Raw genomic sequence first — 25865 nt, 5'->3', positions numbered from 1 at the left:
TGACCTATATTTAAACCTAAAACAACACATTAGAAGTTTCACAGAATATTGGGGAAAAATTTTATTAGGGAGATCAGAAACCTAAAGAAGAGATATCAGACTGAAGTCACAAGAGGAGAAAGGCTTAGAGGGAAGAAGGTTATTTAGCCGACAGAGAAACTTGAAATTAGAAATAGGGGAGTATCCCTGTGAATGGTTATTTAAAAGTATGAGAATTCAATGAGAAGCAGAATTAGATCCCTACTATTTCACTTATTAGCTATATGACCTTAGGCATGTTCTTTGCACCTCGGTTTTCTCATCCAGAAAATGAGGATAGTAATAATATCTACCTCATAGGGCGTTTATGAGGATCACACGAAAAAGATACAGGTAAGAGGCTTAGGACCGTGTCTGCCCACAGTAAGCACTCAGGGATGTTAGGAGTGTGTGCTATTATTATCTTCAATGAAGCTTGCGGAAAAAGAAAGAAATGCATCCTGCAAGTGTTAGGTTGGGTGTCAGAATTTCCTCCAGGCCAGGTTTGCAGAAAAGATTTACATAAAGAATGTATGAGATATTCTTGTAAGGTAGAGTCATTCCAGTCTATTCAGACTTGAAGGCTAGAAGGTAGACTAATTCTCCACATTCTCCCTCAAATGACCTTTCAAGTTCTCCTTCAGCCTTTCCTTACATAAAGTGTATAATTGCCCTTTCTGGCAGTTCATAGAAAAGTGCTATTTCCAACCCTTCTAGGCTGCTCTGGATGGAAAATGCCCTGGGTTCTCCGAGACTTAACACCCCGCCTTGTGAACGCGAGCAAGATTACTCTCTCCGAGCAGCTCTTTTCACATGTGATAAGCTTGGCAAGTTGCCCTGGTAAGTGTCAAGCCCTGAATGTTTTTGTTTTTGCCCTGGTGGTCCTGAGGAGTTACTGGAATACTTCTGGGGATCTGTTTTTTATCAAACTCTTGGCCGACAGTGACATTGAGAAGAAGCAGGTAGAAACAGAGAGCAGGGCTCTGGACTGCATCGCGTTTAATTCTGATAGCAGACTCCCTGTCTGCCCTGGCCGCCTTAAAGCTTCCTTCAGTCTTTTTTTGGTCCCTTTACTTTGTGTTTCTCAATATTACAGGGCAATCTTGTGTGTGTGTGTGTGTGTGTGTGTGTGTGTGTGTGTGTGTGTGTGTGTGCGTATTTTCTCCCTTTTGCTCCCCAGAGAGTCTTGTCAAAACTCCTTATCTGTTGATGAATGAAAGGAATTTCTCCTGTGCGGGCGGGACCTGGTTAATGCAGCTCTGGCCAGCACGGGTGGGTCACCGAGCTCAGGGAGCAACAAAAGGCAAAGCCCACTGAAAATATCACAATTGCTGTTGTGCCAGGAAGTGCCATCAGCAAGCATTTTCCTCCAGGCAGATGGGGGGATGAGAAGAGGAAAGGCTAATGGAAGCAATCTTGAGTTAATTTACTCCACTGGGGAGAGAGACAGAGGGTACCATTAATGTCTTTCACGTTTGCAGCATTTATTCAACTTTGAAACTTGAAAACATGTGCTTAGGAGTTTGACTGTATTTTAGAGCCAAATAAGAATCAGCACCACTTCTTTTCATACGGGACTTTTTGGTTATTTAAACTGAGATTTCTTTTCTTAATTTCCTCCAAACTTCAATCATCTGAAACTTTTTCCAATTATGCAAAGCGAAGGAGACTAGGCTGCTATATCCATTACCACAAACATTCTATGATGCCTGTTATGTTGTTAGTGCCCATTGTATCTCACACAGTCACCTGCATGGTGTGATGACTCATTTAATATATAGTGAAAGATTCATTCAAGGAATCAGTGAATGGGTCCCCCTTCTGCCAGGAAGCTCTAGTGTATATGGCACCATTGGCCATACAAAGCCTAAAGAGGAAACTGCTAAAGAAAGAAAGAAAGCTGTCCTGGTTTCACAATGTGACCTATGGGTTGGGAGGGGAGATGTCAGGGAAGCCACAGGTGGTCATTCAGTGATTCTGTTAAGATGCTCATTATGTCTATTACAGTCACATGATTAATTTACTAAGTACATGCAAATTAAGAATGTATAAGCAATTTACCCTTCTCAGAGTCTAGGGGAAAGCCTTTAGGAGTGTAGTATGAGGACCATAGCACTTAAAATCAGGAGATCTGGGTTTAAATCCCAGCTTCACTTCTTTTTTCATGTGATCAGCTTCACCTTAACCACTCTGAACCTCCAAATACTCATCTGCAAAATGGATATAGGAATAACAGCTATCTGACTTGCACATAAAGACATTTTAACTTTAAATTTGTTTCAATCCAGTCACTCATTTCCCAGAAGGAATTGTAGCACATATATCTCTAAACTAAAAAAAAGAAAAAAAGTTATTTGTTTGAAAAATTAAAAAAAACCTTTTCAATAAAACAAACTTCTAGAAGATAGAAAGCTTATCAATTTTATTTTCAGGAAATAGAATGTCTGGCCAGGCAGAGTGGCTCACACCTGTAATCGCAGCACTTTGGGAGGCCAAAGTGGGAGGTCAGGAGTTTGAGACCAGCCTGGCCAACATGGTGAAACCCCATCTCTACTAAAAATACGAAAATTAGCCAGGCATGGTGGTGGGTGCCTGTAATCCCAGCTACTTGGGAGGCCGAGGCAGGAGAGTTTCTTGAAACTGGGAGGCGGAGGTTGCAGGGAGCCAAACCTGTGCCATTGCACTTTATCCTGGGCAACAAGAGCAAAACTCTGTCTCAAAAAACAAACAAACAAACAAACAAACAAACAAAAAACAAACAAAAAAACCCAAAAAGAAAGAAAGAAAAGAAAAAGAAAATTCTTTGCAAGAATCCTCCTTGTTCAGAAAGAACTGCTTTTCTGAAATAGACCGTTTCCTGCCCCCTGATGTGCTGTCTACCAAACACAATGAAGGGAGCATAATTGTATTTCCTGTACTACCTGAATGACATAATAGTCATATCATGCGATCAGTAATCTAGTAAATGAGCGGCAGACTAACAAATACCTTAGCCAACTCACAATCCAAGAAACATAAGAGCTAAAAAATGAAGTTCATCTATTTCTGCTCATTGCATTCAGAAATTATACTTTGGGTGATTGGGTGATTTTTATTTGGGGATGACAAAAAGACTAAGGATTTGGGGCTCTTGTTCCCTTCTCCATTCCCCACTTAAACTTGCCTCTGCATCTGTTGGTAGATCTTGCATTGTTTGTTCCTCTGTTTCATTGACCTCTAAACTCATAATCTGAGAACATATATTTCTAAAGAAAAAAGTAACCTTTTCTTTTCTGATAGCAGAGTTCTAATTCTTTTTCTCCTTTCTGTTAATTCTCGCCCAGAAGTCCTGACACTGGCCTTGTTCCTTTTAGTTATAATCATCTGGGGTGTCACGAAGACATTTCAACTTTTATCTTTGTCTGTGACTATCCTATTTCAGTTCACCTTTTGGCAGCTTCTTGTGCTTTTCCTGCTTTCTCTTCTCCCAATCAGGCCTCACATTGTGCTAAGACAAATACAGCTGTGATGCTAGAACTGGCTGCTGCTCCTTTTGCATGATGCAGTTTTATATTGAATGTGCCAATGGCCATGCAAACATAGATAGACTACACAGCAGTAAATAACCCCTAATCAATTGAGGTGTACCAAATATGACAAATCCTCTTATTGTCAGAGTCGCACTGTTTATGCTGAAGCAGAACTTAGAGATGTCTTCCAACTGCCTCATTTTATAGACAAGGAAACTGAACTCTAAAGAGAGGAAGAGTCTCGCAGAGGTTGTAGATAAGAGTTATTTATGACCTTTAAATGTAAATCTGGGACTTAGAACACTAATTTGAGATAAAACAGATATTTTTTTTAAATAGAGAAATGAACAAGAGGGAAATAATAAAATTTGGAACCCAAGTGGCTGGTATTGGGAAAGAAGTGGAAAATTGTTATGTGTGTAGTGAAAAGAAAGCACAGGAGAATAGAGGCAAGACGTGTTCGAAAAGGAAATTCACCAGATAAAAAGTTAAGGAGCTCACAATGAAAAATTAAAGGGCTTAATAAGGTAACCAGGTCCAAAACTGAAAGGCCCAATTTGGGAAATTACGTAGACTGAACACTTTCAAAAGCCAATGATGAAAGGTTATTTCTAGGGATAAGGAAAAGAAACCTCAAGAGAAAAGCTCAGGGTGTTAAGAATAGCTTAAAAGAATGATTTGGGTGAAACCTTGAAAGTGATTGCTCTTTCCTTAAGTGAATTAGGGAAAATAGAGACATAGTATAACTTTGTGCAGAAGTACTGTACAGTAGTTTGTAACCAGACTTGTTTAAATAAAACAGAGCTAACTACGCATGATTTGCTGACCTGTAAGCAGTGTGAAATCCAAGCATCTACACTCCGAGATAAGGTAGGTCTTGCAGCCTAAATAACTGGCTGAGCATGAAATTCTGAAGACCATGCTTTCATATGCAGACTTTGTTGTTCACTCTTTTGAGTTAGGAGTTGATGGTTGCATCTTTTGCTGTGAGTTTGGTCAATGACAAAATTAACAGCAGGAAAGAAGGGCTGCTAATCTTTTGAGGGTTACCTGTAAGTGAAAACAACACCAGCATAAGTGTTCTAAATCTACTCTCAAATAATACCAGAAGCTAGTGATTATGGAAACTTCAAGGTCATGTCAGCAATGCTCATTTCTGTTCTGATTCGCCACATGCATAAGCTTTGATGGAAATCATATACAGAAATCAGCTATGTTCTTTATTGCCTATGAGATTGACAGATCTTGTAAAATCTTCTCAAGAGTAAGGCAGGTGATGAAACACATGATTACTATCATGAAAATATTCAATAACTATTTATAAAGTCCTTACATTTTATAAGGGACCATAGAGTATTCAAAAATAATTACGTAAAATTGAGTGAGTTCACAGTCTTTGTTGTGCTTTTTAGATTTTAGCTATATGTACCAAATAACAGCTTGCCTAGAGTACAAAGCTTCCCTTCTCTCCAACAAGGCAGCTTTGGGGATTTTTGGACAAAGTAGTGTCACCATATAGGTGATGTTGCTAATTTAGTCTTCAGACATTTATTTAAAAAAAATGAAAAGAATCTAACAAGTAAGATAGCATTATGCTATACTACACTACAAATTATAGATATAAATAGCAATTTTTAAAAAGAAAAATGCCATCCATAATAATATGTTAAAATCTCTACATAAAGTCAGCAAAACAAGGGAAAAAGATAGACTAGAGATAAGAAGATGAATTATTCAGATTTACCAAGTGTCACTCAAGCTGTTCTGTTTCAAAGATTCACTCATTAATTTATTCCTTTAGATAATCTTATTAAATATCTACAAGGTACTTGATGGTACAAAATAACAGGACAATGTGTTTAGCCTCCAAAATGCTAAAAATCTGGCAGTGAAAACTCTCTACATGAATATCTATGGTGCAATACATGTGGCAATGAAGGTTATAATCAACACAGAGAAGGGGAAAGAAAGGTGAGAACTACTTCATAAAGAAGATGACATTTAAACTAAGACTTAATAGGAGAGGAGAATATTTGCAAGTCAACAGAGTGGGGAAGGACATTCTGGACAGAGATAATAGCTTATACAAAGTCACTGAAGTATAATAGCATATTCCCAACTCACATATCTATGAAAACTTAATATGAGAGAGATGACATTAAAAATTAGTAGGGATAATATGACTATTTAATAATGCTGCTGAGAAATGAAGTATCCTTGTGGGGAAAAAATAAAGTTAAACCCCTACCTCACACTGTACAGAAAAAAATAAATTCCAGATGGATGAAAAATATAAAAAGTTTAGAAAAAATATAAAAGATCTTATTTCTAACCTTGAGGTAGGATAAATAAGAAACAAATGCACATACTATTAAATAAAGTATATAGCTGAGTGTATTTCAATTTAAACCAATGTTACACAACAAACATTACAAATAAAGTAAGAAGATACTCCACAAACCGAGAAGGGTTTCTGCAAAGCGTATAAGAAAACAAATTATAATCCATAATTTTTAAGAAATGCTTACAAATTAATGAGAAATAACACATAAGAAAACTCAGTAGAAAAATATAGTGAAGATACAAATAGGTAATTCACAGAAAAGAGAAAAAATATTGTCCTATAAGCATATGGAAGGTTGCCTAGCCTCCCTTACAAAGGGAAAACCACAATTAGATATAATTGCAGACTTATCAGTTTGGCAAAACATTAAATGTTTGATAGTGGCATATGTGAGCAAAATATATGAAACAGTAGAGCTCTTATATACTGTGGTAAAATAAAAAATTGTTTGGAGAACAACTTGGCAATATCTAGCAAATTTGAAGATGCATATTTTCTTTATCTCATAAACTTTACCCCTAAACATACAATACATTGAACTCTGTCTAGTAAATGTGCCCAAGAGATCTGTAAAGAACATGGACTGCAGCATTTTTGTGAAAGTTAAAAGCTGAAACAAATAAACAAAACTTAAAACATTAATATTCATTAATAAGAGAAAGGATAAGCAGTCAAAGATGAATTAAGCTAGGCCTGTGAGCATCAACATGAATAAAACTTAAAAATATACTAGCAACCAAAAATCAAGTTTCAGGTTGATGATACCATACATAAAATATGGAAAGAAGCAAAAAAATATTATTTTCTTTAAGGAGTAAATAAATAAAAACATGCATGGCTGAAACTAATGAATGACAAATTCATGATCATGCTATCTCTGTAATGTATCTTTCTTTAAAAAAAAATGGACTCAGAGCAGATCCCTTGGTAGCTATGTTTGCTCAATGATTTTCTATAATTTTCTGTGTTCTCTTTGCTAGGTAATGTGGAAACAGGGTTCTCAATTATTTGTATGAAGCTCAGGAATCATCCAATGAGATTTTTTTTAAGATTATGATATTTGCAACAGTTCTATAATCGGTAGAGATCATAAGAGTGAAAGTGATTATGGAGATGGCTTATTCTTGTAACAATAAGGGTGCCCCTATGTCCGTTGGTATACTTCTTTATTTATTGTTCACTGTGCTTTGGCATCTTGTTCCTAACCATGGCCTGACACTTTAACAGGATGAGACATCCTCAGCAGTTAGAAATGGGCTGATGCTTATTGTAATTTAGGATCATGAAACTCAGTAATCAACAATTGTTTCACAGACTGGAAAGTTTCCTCATGTTCAGCAAGGCATGGAATAGAGACAGAACAAACCTCATGTTTGTTAGGTTTTTTGGACAGCCCCAAAAGCCATTTGAACAGGGCTCAGCAGGGGCAGCTCAACTCCATTCCACTTGGCATCATTGGGAGCATCTTGAAGCTTGGGCACTGGCATCATCTGAAAGCTCACTCACTCACCTTCTTAGCAAATGATGCTGGCTGTCAACCAAGATATTACCTGTCAGTTGAAACACCTCCTCATGGCCTGAGCTTCTTCACAGAATGGTGGCTGTATTCATTTTCTATCACTGTTCAAAAAATTACCATAAATGTAGTGGCTTAAAATAATTCAAATTTATTATCTTACAGTTCTATAGGCCAAAAGTCTGATACGAGTCTCACTGGGCTAAAATCCAGTTGTCACCAGGCTGTGTTCGTTTCTGAATGAAGGCTCTAGGGGAGAATCTGTTTCATTTTCCAGTTTGTGGAGGCTGCCCACATTCCTTGGCTCATGGCCTGCTTCCTACCTCTTCAAAGCCAGCAACACTGCATCGCTCTGTGCCTTCTTTCCACGATCACATCTCCTTCTGACTCTCTGCTCCCTCTTCCACTTTTAAGGACCTTTGTGATTATATTGGGCCACTCACATAATTAAAAATAATTTTCTCATTTCAAGGTCCTTAATTTTATTACATCTGTCAAGTCCCTTTAGCCTTGTAAGGTAATGTATTCACAGGTTCCAGGGACTAGGACACAGACATCTTTGGAGAGCCATGACTCTGCCTTCTATAGTGGCTGAGTTGCAAGGATGAGTATCCTGAGACAGAGAGCCTAGCAGGTTCTGTATTACCTTTTCTGACCTAGCCCTTCAACGTGTGACCATGCAATATCACTTCCACCACAGTGCTATTTGTCATGGCATTCATAGTGCCCACAAGGTTTCAAGTGGGGGAAGAATAGACTCCAACTATTGATGAGAGAGTGTAAGGTTCTGGAGGAGTATGTGGCAACAGAAATATGTTCTGGCCATTTTCACAAAATGCAACCTTCTGCACACAGTGTAATGAATGAAAACATTGGCTCTGGTGTCCAACTTTCTGTGTTAAAATCCTGGCTCTTAGTGGTAATAGCAGTGTACCCTTAAGAGAATCAATCTTTCCAATCTCAAGTTTTTTCATCTGTAATATGAAGATAACAGTAATACTATCCCAAAGGGTAAGTCATAGGGATTAAATGACAATATGCAGAATACTATAGAGAATGTAGAATTCTACTATGTAAAATACTTAGCCTGGTGTCTGGCTCACAGTAAGGCCTCAATAAATGTTGCTAGCAACAAGCTGTATGAATTTAGGCAAGTTACTCAATCTCTCTGAAACTCAGTTTCTTCACATATAAAATAGTGATGAGAGTACTTATTTAACAGGATTGTTGTAAAGATTAAATGGTAGATAATAAGCATTCAATAAATACTACATGGATATAATCATAATTATACACACATATATTTAGAATTATATGTAACTGTAAGTATACTTATAATAATAAACATGATGGATTTTTCCTAATCACTATCCCAAGAAAGCAACATCATACTACAAAATTTAAAAAGAATTAAACCATGAGACCATACATGTGAAACTATTAAGAACCTCAAAATTATTTGTTAAATCTAAGTTTTTAATGACGTTTTTCAAATATGTACTGCAATAAAGATTATCAACCAAATAGTATTTTGAACATTATAGCAGTATAAATATGTACACTGATTGATCATAAACCAATGACGTTGGGATCTGCTGGCTGTGGTTTAACAACAATATTGATAAAGAAATGGGGTCACAAAGATGAGGGAAAATGGTCACTATGAGGCTTGGGTGATTGTTAAGCCAGTCCAGGCTATAAAGGACTCAGAGAGCTATATCTGTCTAAACTCACTGAACCCAGCCAAGACTGCTTGGAGCAATGCCCTAATTACACTTTGATTAGAAAAGCACCACTCAGAAACAGACTCCAAATTAAGTCATTGTTGTTCTTTGGTAAGTTCTGTTAGTACTACTAGGTATGATCTGTATAAAGCCATGAAATAAAAGATACACCATTTTTAAAAATTTCTAAAATGTTTTGTCTTTCTTGTCTTACTGAAGCAGAAAGCTCTTTTTCAAAAATAAGGTTGTATATGTTGGAGGAGAGCCAGAGTTGGCAGGTGCACACAGCTCCTCCAGGATGTTGCAGGATCAGGGCCCTGTGATGTCACCAGCAAATCCACTTCCCATCAGGGTCAGCTTCACAGGAATGACCAGTGCAGTTGCACGTGGCCACTGGCTCAGAAGGATCTGGGCTTGCCATTCTATGCTCTCTAGTCACAGTCTTGAAATTACTGATAATTTTATCTTTGAATTTGGATTTTGTAAATGAAGTCTGCTGGAACAATAGAGCATGGGTGACTGCAGAAGGATGGTGGCTTAGAGATTCACTCACGTGAGTGCTGCCACCTGTTGCCTCCCCTACTTTCCAGGGACAGGTTTTGGTAGCCATGTTGCCACCATCTGGAATTTGAACCCCACATTTTCCCCTTCCCACCTTGCCGCCACTGACACCTTCAACCAGGAGCAAGAGCAGGACAGCAGGGGGAGGCCAATATCCTGCCACTACCTGCCACCCCTGGCAGGTGCCTGGGGAGGACATGGGAAGGGGTGGGGTTGGGTGAGCCTGCACCCCATAGTACCTTGGAGTATTGCAGCAGCTCTCCTCACCCAGGATTAGCAACACCACAGAACATTTGATAAGCAACCTGGGGAGAGGCCTGTTACCTATTCCTGATCAAGGTGCCCAGTGTGTCCCCCCCGTGGAGGTTGGACTCTCTCAGGACCTCCCATCCATCGTGACTAGAGTGATGGGTGTGGAAGAGGGAGACTGACAAATTGGTCTGGCCGCTCAGGCTCCTGTGAGGCTCAGCAGGCTGTGTGTATTCACCTGCCTGAGGGATTGCAGTGTTAAAAAGTCAAAAAACTTCATGAGAGGTCAACAGGGAGACCTTGGAAGGAAAAAGTTTTATATTTTTTAACTTTTAGTAATACTTTCTTCCTGCATTTTGAACAAAGGGCTCCCATTTTCATATTGCACTGGGTCCCGCAAAATATGCAGGCAGCTCTACTTTCAATAGATGGGTGAATTTTCTTAATTTCTTTTAACTGTAAGCAGTGATGGAAGTGAATTCAGACACAGCGCGGGGACTTGCTAAGCCTACTAGAGAGGAGCCAATTCCGCAGGTCTGAATGGCAACAATTCTTAAGGTGATCAAATATGGCTTCAATACTGAGCTCAACCCGCTCTCTTAAAATAGTCTTTAAATTGGCCGCTGGCCGGCAGTCTCCAATTAAACTCCCATTCTGATTCATTTCTGTGGTTTGCTCTTGGCACTTTTTTAACTGAAAGCAGACTTGTAATTGGTTAAAACTGCATAATGATTTTATGGATTTTTTTTAAAATGCTCCTCACTTTTAGCTGTTTCTCTTTTTTCTCTTTTTAATGGCTTTTGTTTATTTGTCACAACAGTGATAATGATATAGCTCATCTCATATGTAGGTGAAGTAGTTGAATCTTAGGGACCCCCTAAAGAATCCAGGATCTGCCCCCAAATATCCTGGTATCCCTCTCCTAATGGCTTGGTTTTTTGTATTAAAGAGTTGTCCCCGGTAAGCATGAATAGACCCCTCCTTTAGACTTGAAAGGACAGAATGTAACATGAGTTGATTTTCCACAGGATTTTCAAATCACACCCTAAGATCAAGCTGGATAATAGTGCAAATTTCCCCAAAAGGAATTTTGTCACAGGTGTGTTTCTTTTGTCCAATATTGGCTTTCCGCAAGTCAATAAATATCATGGGGTTTTAAATAATATTCTTTCCACTCATGTTTTATGATCTTACAAAATCTGAGCAGGTTTTGCCTATTACAACATATGTATTCTTTTTCTTCTTCATTTCTTCACTATATTAGCCACATGCTTCAGAGAAGGAGTCACACATTTGAACTAAAAGTGCTGGCAACCTTTTTATTTAACCTCAAACTTTAATTTTAATGACCAATGGGTGGTAGTAATAAAGATGTTAACAAGTAGCTTGAAGAGGAGAAGAATAAAGCTGACAGGATTTGCTGGTAGCTCAAAGTTGAGGGGGAAGTGAACAAATGGACATCAGGAGGGCCCATAGGTGTAAGACCTAAGCATCTGAGTTGATGAGTGCCACGTTTACTCAACTGGAGAAAACTGGCAAAAGAACTGGTTTGGTGTAGGGGCAAACCAAGGATTCTGTCCTCAAGATGCCTTTTAACATCTCAGTGGAGATGTCAAGGATGCAGTTAGACACAAAAATTTGGACCAAAGTGGAAATGTCATAAACATACAGATGTGGGAGCTGAAACAGCGTGTAAGTTTTATGCAAGGTCATGAAAGCTAATGTGATCACCAGGGGCCAGATTGCTCTAGCAAAGAACAGCAGGTTGGGGCCTATGAGGCAGCCCAATGTCTGCTGGTAAAACAGGAGCACAAGCAAAGGGAACTGTAGAGGAGTTCACAGAGAAGGTGGAAGAGAACAGGGAGAGTATAGCGTAACTTCAGCCTACAGGAGACGGGGCTTCAAAGAGTGTCTGGTCAACTGTGTCTAATGGGAGAGGAGTCAAGAAAGCATGGGAAAGAACTGTAGGATTGACTTTAGAACAGTCACTGATGATCCTAAGGAGAGAAATTGTAGTGGAGTAGTAGAAAAAGATGCTTAATTTGAAAAGATGAGAAGAAAGAATACATACAACACTTTCAAAAAGTTTTGCTGGAAGGGAACAAAAATGTTGATGGTGATTAGAGTTGAACTCAAATTGCTTTAGTCCATTATAAAATGTTAGCTATTTAATAAATAAAGTTAGCTATTATGGACTGAATTGTGTCCCCCCAAATTTCATATGTTGTAGCCCTAGCCCTCAATGTGACCATATTTGGAGATAGAACCTTTAAGGAGGTGACTAAGGTTAAATGAGGTCATAGGGTAAGGCTCAAATCCAATAAAACTAGTGTTCTTATAAGAAGAGGAAGAGGTACAAGATCTCTCTCTCTCTCTCTCTCTCTCTCTCTCTCAATGTGTACACAAAGGAAAGGCCGTGTGAGGACACGGGGAGAAGGAGAGAAGTTACAATTCAGAAATAAAAGCTTCAACAGAAGCCAATCTTGCTGACACCTTGAGATTGGAATTCTAGCCTCTAGAACTGTGAGAAAATAATTGTCTCTTGGTTAAGCCACCCAGTCTCCAGTATCTGGTTATGGTAGCCTGAGCTGACTAATACACTAGCTTACATGGTATACTTACGAAGTATAGTTTAAAATTAAAGTATTTTTAATAGTTTCATATTGCTTAAATGTTTCTCACTTTTCTGTTGATCTCAACCTCAATTTAGTATTTTTTTAACAGTTTCAACTGTATATTACCCTCCTTTCAACTGTATATTACCCTCCATTTCAGCAAATGCACCAATATAACATTATTTGTACAGGCCAAAAATCTCAGAGCCACCCTTGATTACTCTCTTCCTTTTATGCAACACTTATGAAAAATGGCACTGGCTCTACCTTCAAAATATAATCTAACCACTTCTGTTTTCCTTCACTTCCTTTTCCTGAGTTTTAGCTACCATCATCTGTCAGTTGAAAATCCCTCCTAACTAATCCCCATATTCCACGCTAGCTCTTCTGCAGTGCCTTTCTGACATATCCCAAGTAACGCATCTAAAATATGAACCAAGTCTTATCTTACTTCTTACCTTACCTTCAACATGCAAATTGTTTTCCTTCTCACAGAATTAAGTCCAAAGTTATTGGGGCCACGAGGCCATCATGATATGGATCTTGGCTACTTCTCTGTATCACTTAACTATTTTTTATATAACAAACAGTCTGAAAACTCAATGGCTCCGCACATTATTTATTATTATTTTGTGCCCGGAGCTTGGCTAGGAGTTGACTGATCCAGGCTGGACTCAGGTAGGATTGCTTGGCTGGGTGGCTCTGCTCCTTCAGGGACCAGAAGGCCAGCCTGAGCTATTCTTCTGAGAGCAATGGGAGATATGCAAGAGAGAGAGCAGAAACAGGCAGAGCTTCTGAAGATTCAGACTCAGTGCTGGCATATTGCCATTTTCACCTTGTTCTATTGACCAAAGCTAGTCACAATGCAAAGTCAAGTATAGGAAAATATCCTAATTCCCTTTAGAGGAAGGAGCTACAACATCACATGGCAAAGACTGTGCATCAGGGAAGAGTAAATTATTATGATCAGTAATATAGTCCACCACGTACTTGAATCCAGTTTCCTAATTTCGTCCTCTTGCTCACTTGACTTCAAGATGCACACTTGTCAATCAAGCTGCCATCTCAGGGCCTCTGAACTTGTGCTTTCTTCTACTTGGGACACCTTTTCCCCGGATTATCACACAGCTCTTTTATGTTACTCTGGCCTCTATTAAAATGTCATATCCTCAAAGATTCCTATGGCCAGGGTCAGCAAACTATGGCCCATAGACCAGCTCTTGCCTACTGCCTATTTTTGTAAATAAAGTTTCATTAGCATATCGCCACATCTATTCTATTTACTTACTATCTATGACTCCTTTTGCATTATAATGGCAGAGTTGAGTATTTGTGTCAGAAACTGCCAAAAGACTTTAAATATTTACTGCCTGGTCCTTTCCAGAAAATGTTGCCTACACATGCTGTATCCGATTATCATGCTTTATTTTTCTTCTCATGTTTATCAGTTTCTGACATTACATATTTGTTTATCTGTTTATGATTGAACTTCTTCTCTAGACTATAAGCTTCTCTAGGGAAGGGTTTTGTCATACTTACTGCTGTATTGCTAGTCCTAAAAATGTGCCAGGTACTCAGAATTGTGTTCATATCTCCTTTAAGTCTTTGTATAAATATCACTTTCCCAGTAAGGCTTCTCCTGAAAACCCTGTCATTTCCAAGCCCTCTTCCCCTGCCCTACATATTTTCTTTACTTTATAGACCTTATTGCCTTCTTCCATACTACCTTTCTTAACAATTTTATTGCATATTGTCTGACTCCTTTTATGACAATGTAAACTTCACAGGAACAGAAATCTCTATCCGAAATGTTTACGTGGTATAGTGCCTGACAGAGAAGTGCTCAAGACATATTTGTTAAATGATTGATCAAATAGGAACCACTTTTTAGGAATCAAATTTAAATCTTTAACAATTAGAGAATAAACTAAATGATAGGAGTTAATATTAATATCATTCCTCAGTGTTTAAGGGATCCTTGAGAAAAATCTCTAAATGAGACTCAAGTCCTGCAGCAGCACTCCCATCTAATGAGGTTTCTTTGTCACAGAACAGATGAGCATAACAGCATACAGACCAGGCATGTCAAGGTTGTTATGATCTTTTCTAAAAGGCATACCGCCCATCAACATCAAGGGTGAATGGAAAACATCAGCAAGTGTCCCGCTTAAAGCCCCTCTGTTTAGATATCCTGCTTACTAGCATCCTTCAATATGCATATTTCAGTAAAGAGGGAGAAACTTCCTTTTATATTCCAAGTAAGGTAAAAGGAAACTCATTGAATTTCACCTTGGATCTAAAATTTGCCTCTAGGGGAATAATAACAGAAAGCGGGGGAGGTCAGAACTCTTCCCTCGCCTCACTAGGATGTTAGATGAATCATGAGAGTAGCTTTTCTGTCTCCTCTGTTGTCTCACGCCCCGCTCTGAGAGTGAGCAATGCCAACTGTGGAGTGAGGACCATTTGGAAAAATAAAGATTACTGTCTTTAGGAGGTTGGAGGCAGTTCAGGTAATAACCAGACATACCCAGATGAGTTGGGGTGAAGGGCTGGTTCTCATTCATGTGTGGAGGCTGCAGTGGAGCACTTCTAAGGGGCAGGAGCATCCTGCATGTCATCTGGATGCCCTGTGGATTCTGCCCATTCCTCGAAGGTGAGAAGAGGACATATAAAGCCTCATGTCACACAGCCTAGTTAAATAAATAGCTATTGGGTGGGAATTCGTTGACAGTAGTTTTATCATGACATGCTAAATGCTGCCAGTGCCCTGCCATATCTCCTTGCCCCTAACACCCTGAGGTGCAGCAACCCAACTTCCAAATGCCAGCACCTGCTCTTTTTTGCCTGAAGGTTTTCTGTTGCTTCTGGAGCCTGCTTGACCACCTGCACAGACCAGAAATGCAGGGGGATTAACAATTCCTGGGAGCAGCCCTTAACCAATGACTGACAGAAGCTGGTGCATAAATACCCCAGCTCTCTCACTTGCCCAGTGGATTAACTCTTCCATGGACTCCCAGAGTTTTCCCAGTGATATCAAGCAGCAGTCCCCTGCGGTGTTGACTGGTTTGATAGAGTGATATTTGCTGTCTTCACGTTCATGTCTTACTCCCCCCATACCCACCTGCACTGGTGTTTTCTTTCACCTCCCAAATAAACTACTTGCACTCGAATTATCGTGTCAAGGTTTGCTTCTGGGGAAACCCAAACTAAGATACAGGTCTATCCAATTCATACTTATTTTTAGTTCCCTATCTTAACTCAAATGTGTGTGATGATCTTATTTTTGTTTCAAATATTAGGGAAAATATGTTCAGCTTGAAAAGTCATATTCTCCTCTTTAAGAGTAGATTGAAAGCTTTGGGAACATTTGGTGCTAATCCTTTTAGTAACTTTTTAATGCTTAGTTATAAATGCATATATCATTGTAAGCTGAAAGAATAAACAATATCTATAGGTATGTTAATTTTTAAATTTTTAATATAATAAAATATTTTAAAATCTGATGGCTCTTCTATAAAATCCAAGCCCTTAATTTTATGTTAAGCAGTATAAAGTTTGTGAAGTGACTTATCTAAGATCTCATTGCTAATTGCTTTTACAGCTGAAACCACATTTAAATTCAGATATTTCTTAAAAGTTCATATGAATTGATGTCTAGTCAAGTGCCCTATATCCATCCTGTCTTTCATGCTTTTCCAGTTGTACCTGCTTTAACTATTTTTTTTTTAACGTTTAAGTATTTCTGGATGGTTCTGGAAAGGGAACTTTGTCTTTATTTCTTTGGCCTTTTCCTCCCTTGTAAGTGGGAGAGGGACAGCTTCATAACATGAAGAGGCTCCTTTTTTTGGGATTTCTAAGCTTACCTGAATAACCAGGGTTATTCCTTTCAGGCAAGAGAAAATGTTCTTACCTTCTCTCTCTGCTAATTTCTGCCACCACCAGCTGCAGAAACAGCCATCGTATTGTAGCAGAAGTAATGATCTGCCTCTTGGAACTCAAGAGAGACCCCTCTTGCCACCCTAGAGACATGCATATGGCTGGTGTGCTTGTATATTTTAGCTCTGTCCCTGTACCAGACCCAGTGTATTCACCTCTCCAGAGACATTCATGCCTACCTGTCCCAGAGGCCTGGACCCTGTGACAGCCCTTACCCATAAGAGTGGGTATGCCCTTTCCTTCAATCAGAAAGCTATGCAGCTGCTGTATGGCCTCATCTTGTAACACTCCAGGTTGCCTCTGCCTCCTGCAGGGGCCAGGGTTGGGCTTCATTCAGCAAAGTTTCATCACCATCATGTCTGTCTCATCAGGAGCCCCAGAAGCTGACCTAACCAAGCTCAGAGAGGTTCTGGCTTCCCAGGGGGCTGGCTGCTTAACACAGTCCAGACATGCCATCATCATAGATTTTGAATTAAAAATAGATTTTCAGTTGACACCATTTTGAACAAAACATATAGCATTGGTATTTTGCCCATTTTAGAGACCGGGCATCAAAACAGAGAAAGCTTAATGACATTCCTAGAATTACTTATTGTATCATCAATGGATTTGAAAAAAATTACTTAGCCTCTTGATTTCATCTAACCTTGAGTTTTTCACTCTCCTGTGCCTGTTTTTGTTTGCTTTTCCCCCACTTTATCTGTAGAGAGATGCATAATGGTTAATTTCCTCCTAAAGAATAATTCATCTAGGGCAGTGGATGCTGCATACATCTGCGAGGCTCTTAAGTATCTCATGCATTATGTGGCCCAAATGGCTACATTAGAAAAAAAATTCCAATTAGTGGAATTTAAATATGGAATTTCTTTGAATAGCACTTCTCCTTTCATATGTTACAACATCCTGATCAATGGCACCAAAAAGCAAAAGGTTTCTCTTATTGCTATATATTTTTATTTCCCTCCAAATATCAATGCCACATCAACTGTTAATCTGAAAAACCTCATTTAATGTCAGCTTGCTCACAGTTATGAAAATTCAGGTAATGTATTCCTGCTACTAATTGTATTTGAGAAAGTGTTATTAATTTCATATATCAAGTTCGTAGTGGCCATCTGTTCCCTCCGAACTGCTGCGTCTCCCTCCATCTGCCCTGTTTTTCTTCTGCTAATCGGGTGGCAAGGGCTCAGATGATCGGGAAGTTTCTCCCTGACTTTTGATTTGTCACTCATCATCAAGCCAGCTGTGCATTTGTAACAGACTCCTCCAACGGGTGGTGGTGAATTTAAATCTGTCTGGTTTTCTTTCTTTTTTTTTTTTTAATAAAACTTTTTTGTCAAAAAATGTTTAAAGGAAGCCAGATTGTATTTTCTACACTGTAAAATGTGCTTTGCTGCCACTAATTTGGCTGCATCTGCACTCTCATGAATATAGATGAAGGTACATGGCCAGGATATTATTAGGGACTGCAGCGAGCAGGGAAGAATTTTAAATGCGGCAAGATACCATGGTTTAGATTTCTGAGAACATTAGGACAAACTAACGTGAAACTGCTGACATTTGCTAGCTTTAAGTTCAAGATGAGCTTTTGAATCTTAACCACAAAGATTCTTCTTTGGATAGTTTTGCTTGTGTGAGGTTGGGCAGGGGAAAGAGGTTATGAGAAGGATTCTGGGAGAGTGTTATTAAGTGGAAAATGTTTTCATATCAAATCTCTTCACCTTTTCTCCCATAAATCATGAAGCCAATGTACAAGTGATGTGTCTGAGTTTATATCTCATAATTGAGCAAGAAGGGCACAACAGTAGCTAACATAAGGATTTTCCAAGCAACTTGGACTCACCCTGCAGGACTGGATATTAAGGTTACAGATTTAGAGACTTGAAGATGAGCCTAAGATGGTAATTAATTATTGTTTGTAATTGTTTACTATATATTTCAGTGCTAATAACAGGTTATAACTAGTAAATATTTACTAAAATGTCATTCATCTTTTCTGATACACATTTTCCCCGAAGTCCAATAGACAACTGCACTACTCCTATGTTTATGAGGATTTAAAAAGTTTTATTTTGCCTTCAAAATGATTCCATATAACTTGATATAAGAAAATATTCAACCTATATTCAATATACTTTTATGGAGTGTCCACTTTTAGGAACAGACAGAAACTTAAAATAATAGAACAATATCTGTCCTCAAGAAACTTACAATCTAGTTGCTATACAACGTGATAAGGTATTCAATAAAGTTGCCAATGTTGCTGCTAATAAACAGCGAAACAAAGAGTGCCAGATAAAAACACGTACAGGTCTTCGTAAGAAGAATCATTTTGATTTGCATTAGCTCTAAAACAAAGATTTCTGATTTCTACTACATATCTAATTAGTATTTTTTAACATTAAAAAAGTAAAATTTAATCTTAAGTTTTTTTTCCCTTATAATCACAGTACTTCAGTAACAAGAAGAATTGTCATCCTTGCTTTAGAGGAAAAAGAAAAAAAACTCTTCAACATGGTATGGTTTAAAAAAACCTGGGAATCTGCATTTCAAAGTGCAGAGTCTATACTTTATTACCTGTTAAGGGATGAAGTGTGTCCTCTAAAAATTATGTTGACATCCTGACCCTTGGCATCTAGGAATATGACCTTATTTGAAAATAAATTTGGGTCTTTGTGGATGTAATTAGGTTAAGATGAGGCCAGACTGGATTAGTTGGGCCCTAATCCAATGGAACTGCTGTCCTTATAAGGAAAGGAGAAGAGACACAGCGAGGAGACATGCAGGGAGAACGCCTTGGTACAACGGAGCCAGAGGCTGGCTGATGAATTTACAAGCCAAGGAACACGCAGGATTGCCAGCAACCACCAGAAGCTAGGGTAGGAAGAGGAAGAGAATCCTTCCCTAGAGCCTTGGGAGAAATACTGGCCCTGCTGACGCCTTGATTTCAGACCTCCAGACTCCAGAATTGAGAAAATCATTTCTGTTGTTAAGCCAATAAGTTTGTGGGAATTTGTTACTGCAGCCCTAGGAAACTAATACAGTACCATGATGCAATTTAAGAAATAGAAACAAGAAGTTTGACCACTTCCTTTTTTTATAATTTCTAAAATTTATATTTAATTATAACAGAGAGAGCCAAAAGACCTCATGCTTCTTAGTGTCATGAAGGAGAGCATCCACTGACATTTTAAAGTTTTTGAAACAGTTTTCTTTCTTAAAGGTATCATCAGCAAAGCAAAATAATTGTGTGACTGTCAAGTATTTTTAAATTGCTAGAGTTAGTGATGTTAGAAAAATGACAGAAGAAATACCAGATCTAAATTATTTCAAAGTACAGTGAGAATTTAATATTTTGCATCAGCATAACTGCTTTAACCATCTCTTGTTGGGAAAATTATGTCCCTGTTTTTTCCCCTAGGGATTTTATCCTTTTCCTAGGGATGCTTCTACCAAACTAGAATCGAGTTCCAATTCAATTGTCCACTTTGACTTTTGATATCATTTATTCATTTATGAAAACCCACTTTGTATATCTACTTCTCAACTAAAAAACAAACAAAAATTCTGAGATACCACCATGTGACATCCTCAAGAGAATTTTGAGGGTTTCCAGACCTGTCTAGATCTTTAAGAATAAAAAATTTTAAACATAACCTAAGCATCCTCTTTGTCTCTTGCTGGTGCCTGTTCCCCAGGTCTTTTTTGCTATGCCCAGCATAGCAGAGATAATGTGATGGCCATTTCCCTTCATCATCATTTAGGTCTCAATGATGTTTCCCAAATCCTTTAGATTAGTTTTCGATTGATGTCAGTACTTGGTAGTTCTAAAAAAATGTAATCTTTGAATTGTCCTAAATGTTGTCCTTTCTATACAACCTTGCAAATCAAAGTGGGATCTGGGGACCGGCAGTATCAGTATTAACCGGGAGCTTGTGAAAAATATAGGCTCTCAGGCCTCTGAATCAGGAGAAAACATTTTCAATAGGCTGTCCATGTGATTTGAAAGTACTTTGAAGTTTGGGAAGCAGAGCTGTATAACACATTGTTTTTCCCTGCAAATTTCCAAAGCAACATCTTATCATACTATTATGTTCTGGGTCACAGAATGACTCTCTTTGGGACAGCCTGTTTCTATTTTGATAACAGTATCCCTCTTTTCTCTTTATGTAAATCAAAATCCTTTAACATTTATGGAATTTGTATGTGAAGAAAAGGATAAAAAAAGGCCCCAGAGCATAGGTATTACCCCACAGTATTACCATTGATGCTTCCCTACTGCACCATGTTCATTTACACCAAGACCTTGGAATATCATTAATGATATTAATAGAATATACATTAACAACACAGAAGGGAAGACCAGGCCCATTGAAGCGATAGTTCTGTTTCCTTTCCCTAGGTAGATAATGAAGTAGATTCACTTTTCCCATGACACTGGGCTGCCTGATATTTTGCTGTGTTACATGACGTGCTTCAGCATGACTAATACAGCCCAGCTGGTCTCAACAGCAGGAAAATGTGTCGTGGGGGGAGGGGTGATATGGTGAGGAAGTTACGCCTGCGCAGGCAGAGGAGGATCTGTTGTGTCTATGAGTGGATTGGGGGTGGGGTGGGAAGAAAGAATGAATGAAAGGGGGAAAACGAGAAAATCCCAGGAGTTCTGGAGACTTGAAATTTTTCAAGCTGTCATTTACCTTTGCAAAGTTGTGGTTGGTGACTGTGTTTACAGGCTTGGATCTGTAAACAGCACATGTGCAAACCGTTAGCTATTGTTTTGAAAATGACAGTATGGCCAATAATTTCAATTTCAGTGTTTAAGCGTGAACCAGATGACGCTATGTTTTATTTAAAACTGGGCATGTATCATGAAGGGTGGAAACTTGTACCTCTCAAACACTTTTATATTGTGTAGTGTGCCATATGTTGCCTGCTTTCAAGTTTTTAAAGTGATTGCCTACTGCCTCAAGGTAGCTTGTCTCAAGATTATAATCCAAATCTTGCTTGAGGGCAGAAATGAACCCATTAATTTAACAGTACACTAATGGGATTGGTATAAAGGTGTTAATTCTATTCAATATTCCTTAAGGATTAGGTTGAACGATAGTTTGGTTAAATAAAAAAAAAGGGGGGGGTAGAAAATCAGAATAAAATGTATGGGGCCACATAAAAGATTTGACCGATGTGTTTTAAAATTGCCTAAAAAATAAATTTAAAAAACCAAACTCGTTAGCTACATGAAATCATTTCTAACTTAAAACTCTTTTTAAAGTCTTAAATTACAAAGTACATCTTCCTTATTTTACAACTTTGGATGGAAACCAGTTTCTTTTTCCCTATTTATTCTCAATAAAGACAAGAATGAACGCTAACATTTGCTCTGACTTATCCTGGGTATATATTCAAGAAAGTTGCTGCATGCATATTCTAGTTGAATATTTAATTTCAATGAGATTTGGTCTGGTCATTGAATAAAAGATCCCTGCCCTCTTGAATTGCTTTTAAAAATTTGTATCTGATGTCTGGCTGAAGGGAGAGGTACCTAGCTCTGAAATTATACCCACCAGCTAAATGCAATTAGCTTGTGTGATCCTTGACCCTTGTGGAATGGGAGACTTTGTTCTGTGTGGTGAAGATGTGGGCAGCAGGGAGAGAGAGGCACGAGTGGGTGAAGGCTGTCCATGCTTTGATAAAGGTCATACAAATTTCTGTGTCTTCCTTAGAGGAATGCTGCTCTGATCTTTGGAACTCCAAGGCCTAAACTCATCTAATTCTTTATCCTGTGCTGGCTCCGGAGGCATTTTACTTCTAAGAATCCAATTCTATTTCCCTCAGAGGAGGCACACGTTAGCTCCCTCATCATCTTCCACCTCACTAAATAGTCATCCAAAATACCATTACTGCTTAATTCATTTAATACTAGTATCCATGTTCAACTAATATCTTCCTTTAAAAAAAAATTGGCAGTTGTTTATAACAGGATGTCTTGTCAGGTAATAACTAGCTAGATTTGTTTTAGAATCCCTTTTTTGTTAGCGTAAAAAACAAAACCCAGCCAGGGCAGAAGATTAGGTTTCCCTCTAGGCAGGGTTCAGACAGTTTCTTCTTTGTGTTTGGCTCTCTTCTTTTGTAAGATGTGATCGGCAGCCTGTATTTGGAGGCCTGGGAGGGAAGAGATTAAGTTCTCCTCAGCTGGCTGTCTGAGGGTGTGGCTTTTTAACATTTTGGCTAACAGATGGTGACAAACCAACAGGTGCACCCAGATCACTGCACCAAGCTTTTTACATCTGCTGGGCACACAAACAGTGCGCTTGCTGCAGCTCCCCCCGCGCCAGCTGGGGCCTTGGCTGCTACGAAGCCTGGCCGCAACAAGGTGCAGAGAGATGGAGGCTGGCTACCTTCAACTATTAACCTACGATATGATGTGCTTTAGAGGATAAGCAGGGCAAGAATGCTTTGATCTGAATATTACACAGTGAAAAAAGAGACAAAGGGGCACGGAACCTGAAGTGAAGTGAGGAAGTGGCAGGCTTTTCAGGATTTGACAGCTTCTCTCATCAAGGCCAGAGATTTTCACTTTAAGCAAAGACCTTGGCCTGCATTTACTGCTGTCTGGGAAAGTTGTTTGATGGGCTGAAAATGGTCGGATGAAAAGAGCCTAGAGAATCCTTGAGACAAATCCCTTTGCCACAGTAACAACTAACCTTTAGCATGCATTGGCTGTGTGCAGTGCTCTGCCTGAATTATCTCATCGCATTCTTACCAGTTTATAGGGCGGGCACTGTTATCAGTAAAGAAATCAAGTCACCTAGAGGCTAAGCGATTTACAACTGGAAGAGAGCAGAGGCAGTGCTTACTGATTCAACATTATTTAAACACATGTTTATTGAAAGTCTACTATGTGCCAGGCACAGGCCTATGTGCCAGTTCTTCAAACCAAGTAGGCCCGACTCCAGAGCATCTGCGTTGAACAGCTATGTGCAGTCAGGGATTAACTCACTTTAGACCTCTATCTACTCAAAGGTAGAGAAGGAAAAATGTGCTTGAGGTCACTGGAAGTTGCAACTTCACCTATTAACTCCATCTCAAAAGGGTTGGGTTGTTTAAAAATTTTTTGTATTTTTTTTTTTTTTTTTGCTCTGATTACCAAGTTTCTTATGTCACATAAAAGAAGGTCATGTCCCATACCGTTTTACTAATCCTGACCATTAACCCTATTTAAAGCCAGGGATTTTGAGACTTAAGAATTATTTCTCCTACACTGTTATTTTTACAGTTGAAGAAAATTACTCACAGAACTGTCTCCTGGGGTTCTACAGCTCTGTGGTATCAAACAGGGACTGGAACTCCAATTTTCTCATTTTCCTACCCTCAATTCAAATCTATTTTTTCCAAACTAGATTGCCTCATTTCCATTTCCATGTGTTTCATGCTCATCTCTGTAAAGGATTTGGGAACATAGTTGTAACAGGCTGGCTGCCACTCCAGCCCCAGCTGTCAGTGTACAACCTTACGCCTGCCAAGTGGGGAGCACAGTAGGGCCACGTTTAACCTACCTTCCAGGGAAAGGAGTTACTAAGCTGGGTAACCTAACAGATCTGAACTAAAGAGGAAGGTGAACAGATAAAACAGGGTGAGTTAACATAAGAGGAAGAAGAACGACTTATGGGGGTAGTCCAGGAACCTAGGGGTTACTTATTTTATTTTATTTTATTTTATTTTATTTTATTTTATTTTATATTATTTTGTGAAGAGAGGGTTTCACTGTGTTGCCCAGGCTGGAGTTTGTGGTGCGATCATGGCTCACTGCAGTCCAGACCTCCCCAGTTCAAGCCACCCTCTCACTTCAGCCTCCCAAGTAGCTAGGACAACAGGCGCATGCCACCATGCCAGGCTAATTTTTTATTTTTATTTTTGTATAGATGGGATCTCACCATGTTGCCCAGACTGGTCCCAAACTCCTAGCCTCAAGCAATCCTCTCACAATGGCCTCCCAAAGTGCTGGAATTATAGGCATGAGCCACTGCACCAAGCAGGTTACTTATTTTTTAAAAAGACTATATCCTGTGCCTGAGTGGGAGCAAGAAGCCAGACAGGACCAGGGTCAAAGTCCTTGATCTTAAAAGCACCACAATCTCCTAAAATAACTCCAGCCATAGTAGGAAGAATACTAAGAACCATTTATATACACCCACTTTGATCATAATTTGCTGAAGGATTGGGGAAGAATTAAGCCAGTGAACAGGGATGTAAGCCTTGATGCTTTGAGGATGTGGGGAGAACATTAAGAACAGCAGAGGAAGAATATCAGAGGCTAGTGGCCACTGTGATTACAGCTCCTTCATAGTCAGACCCTGCAGCAAACAACTTCAGAGATGCGAATCAGTAGCATGAGTTTGGAGCTCTTACCTGTTGTGTTCTCTATTTAATCCCATAAAACTTGGCAGCAAATAGAGGCGTAATATATGTGTACAATGAATAATAGGCTGTTTCAGTAAGAAATGTGTATCTTGCAAAACCGGGCATTTAATTCCTACAGAATTTTCAACAGTAGCCAGAGTGGCAAGTTAGTTAAAATGTATAACAGCTGATATCTGCTGTTCAGGAATCACTGGAAGTGTGGCTCTTCGTAGTCAAACCAATGCTAGCAAAAATCAGGTTCTTTAAATAAGATTTTATTCTTCCTGAAGATTTTATTCTTTATTTAGGAAGATTTTATTCTTTGGTTGAATTTTTGCTGCTTTCCTTTGAAAAGATTAAGGAGTTGGAGATATTATTCAAACAATCTGTAAAGTAATTTTTGATTGAGGTGAAGAAGGAAAACTTAGTTTGGACCTTACGTGTTGAACTTTCTGGTTGTTTCTTTGCATAGCCCAGATACTAGTAAACACACACTTGTGATTTCATCATCCCTCTGTATAAAAATGCACACAGTGTCAAAAGTGATTAGTCCATTCAGAGACCACACTTGATGTTTATCTGTCTTATTGCTGGCCTCCTGGGGACATAGATGTCTAAGGTGGACACACAGCCTTCCCAGAGAATCTCACCCAGTCTCAGAGCTCTAAGTGTGTAGGATGGTTTGGTGTTTGCTTGTTGACTGCTGATTTTAACAGCCCGGTGGGTTTTTCAAGTGTAGTGGAACGGAAAACTCAGTTGCTCTTGATGCAAACTAAATAGTTATCTTTCAAACTGTGAGTCCCTCTCTTCTCTGTGGGCATATTTAAAATTAGGAAGAACACAGCAGCCACTTGTCTTAGTGAATGCAGTGACTTGCCTTGGGCCACACAAGAGCAGCCAGGCACATTGCCAGCTCTGACAGCAATGGCGGGTTCTGGGGTGTAGACTCAGGGAGCCTCATTTCGAGTGTTAGATGGATCTTTGAGCAGGGCA

General features: G+C 39.0%; 1 long non-coding RNA gene across 1 annotated transcript in view; it reads left to right on the top strand.

Moving 5' to 3' along the window:
* The first annotated feature begins 766 nt into the window (after positions 1-766).
* The window catches only part of LOC109027981 (uncharacterized), a 58576-nt gene continuing 33477 nt past the window's right edge, over positions 767-25865 (top strand). Inside the window, exons 1-2 of the long non-coding RNA XR_008667722.2 lie at positions 767-858; positions 4330-4397. This is a non-coding gene — a long non-coding RNA (uncharacterized lncRNA). The remainder of the gene's footprint in view (positions 859-4329; positions 4398-25865) is intronic.

The sequence above is a fragment of the Gorilla gorilla genome, chromosome 7 (genome assembly GCF_029281585.2).
Source record: "Gorilla gorilla gorilla isolate KB3781 chromosome 7, NHGRI_mGorGor1-v2.1_pri, whole genome shotgun sequence".
In the NCBI taxonomy this organism is placed as follows: domain Eukaryota; kingdom Metazoa; phylum Chordata; class Mammalia; order Primates; family Hominidae; genus Gorilla; species Gorilla gorilla.
The sequence above is the reverse complement of the archived record's forward strand: the minus strand, read 5'-3'. Positions and strand labels throughout refer to the sequence as shown.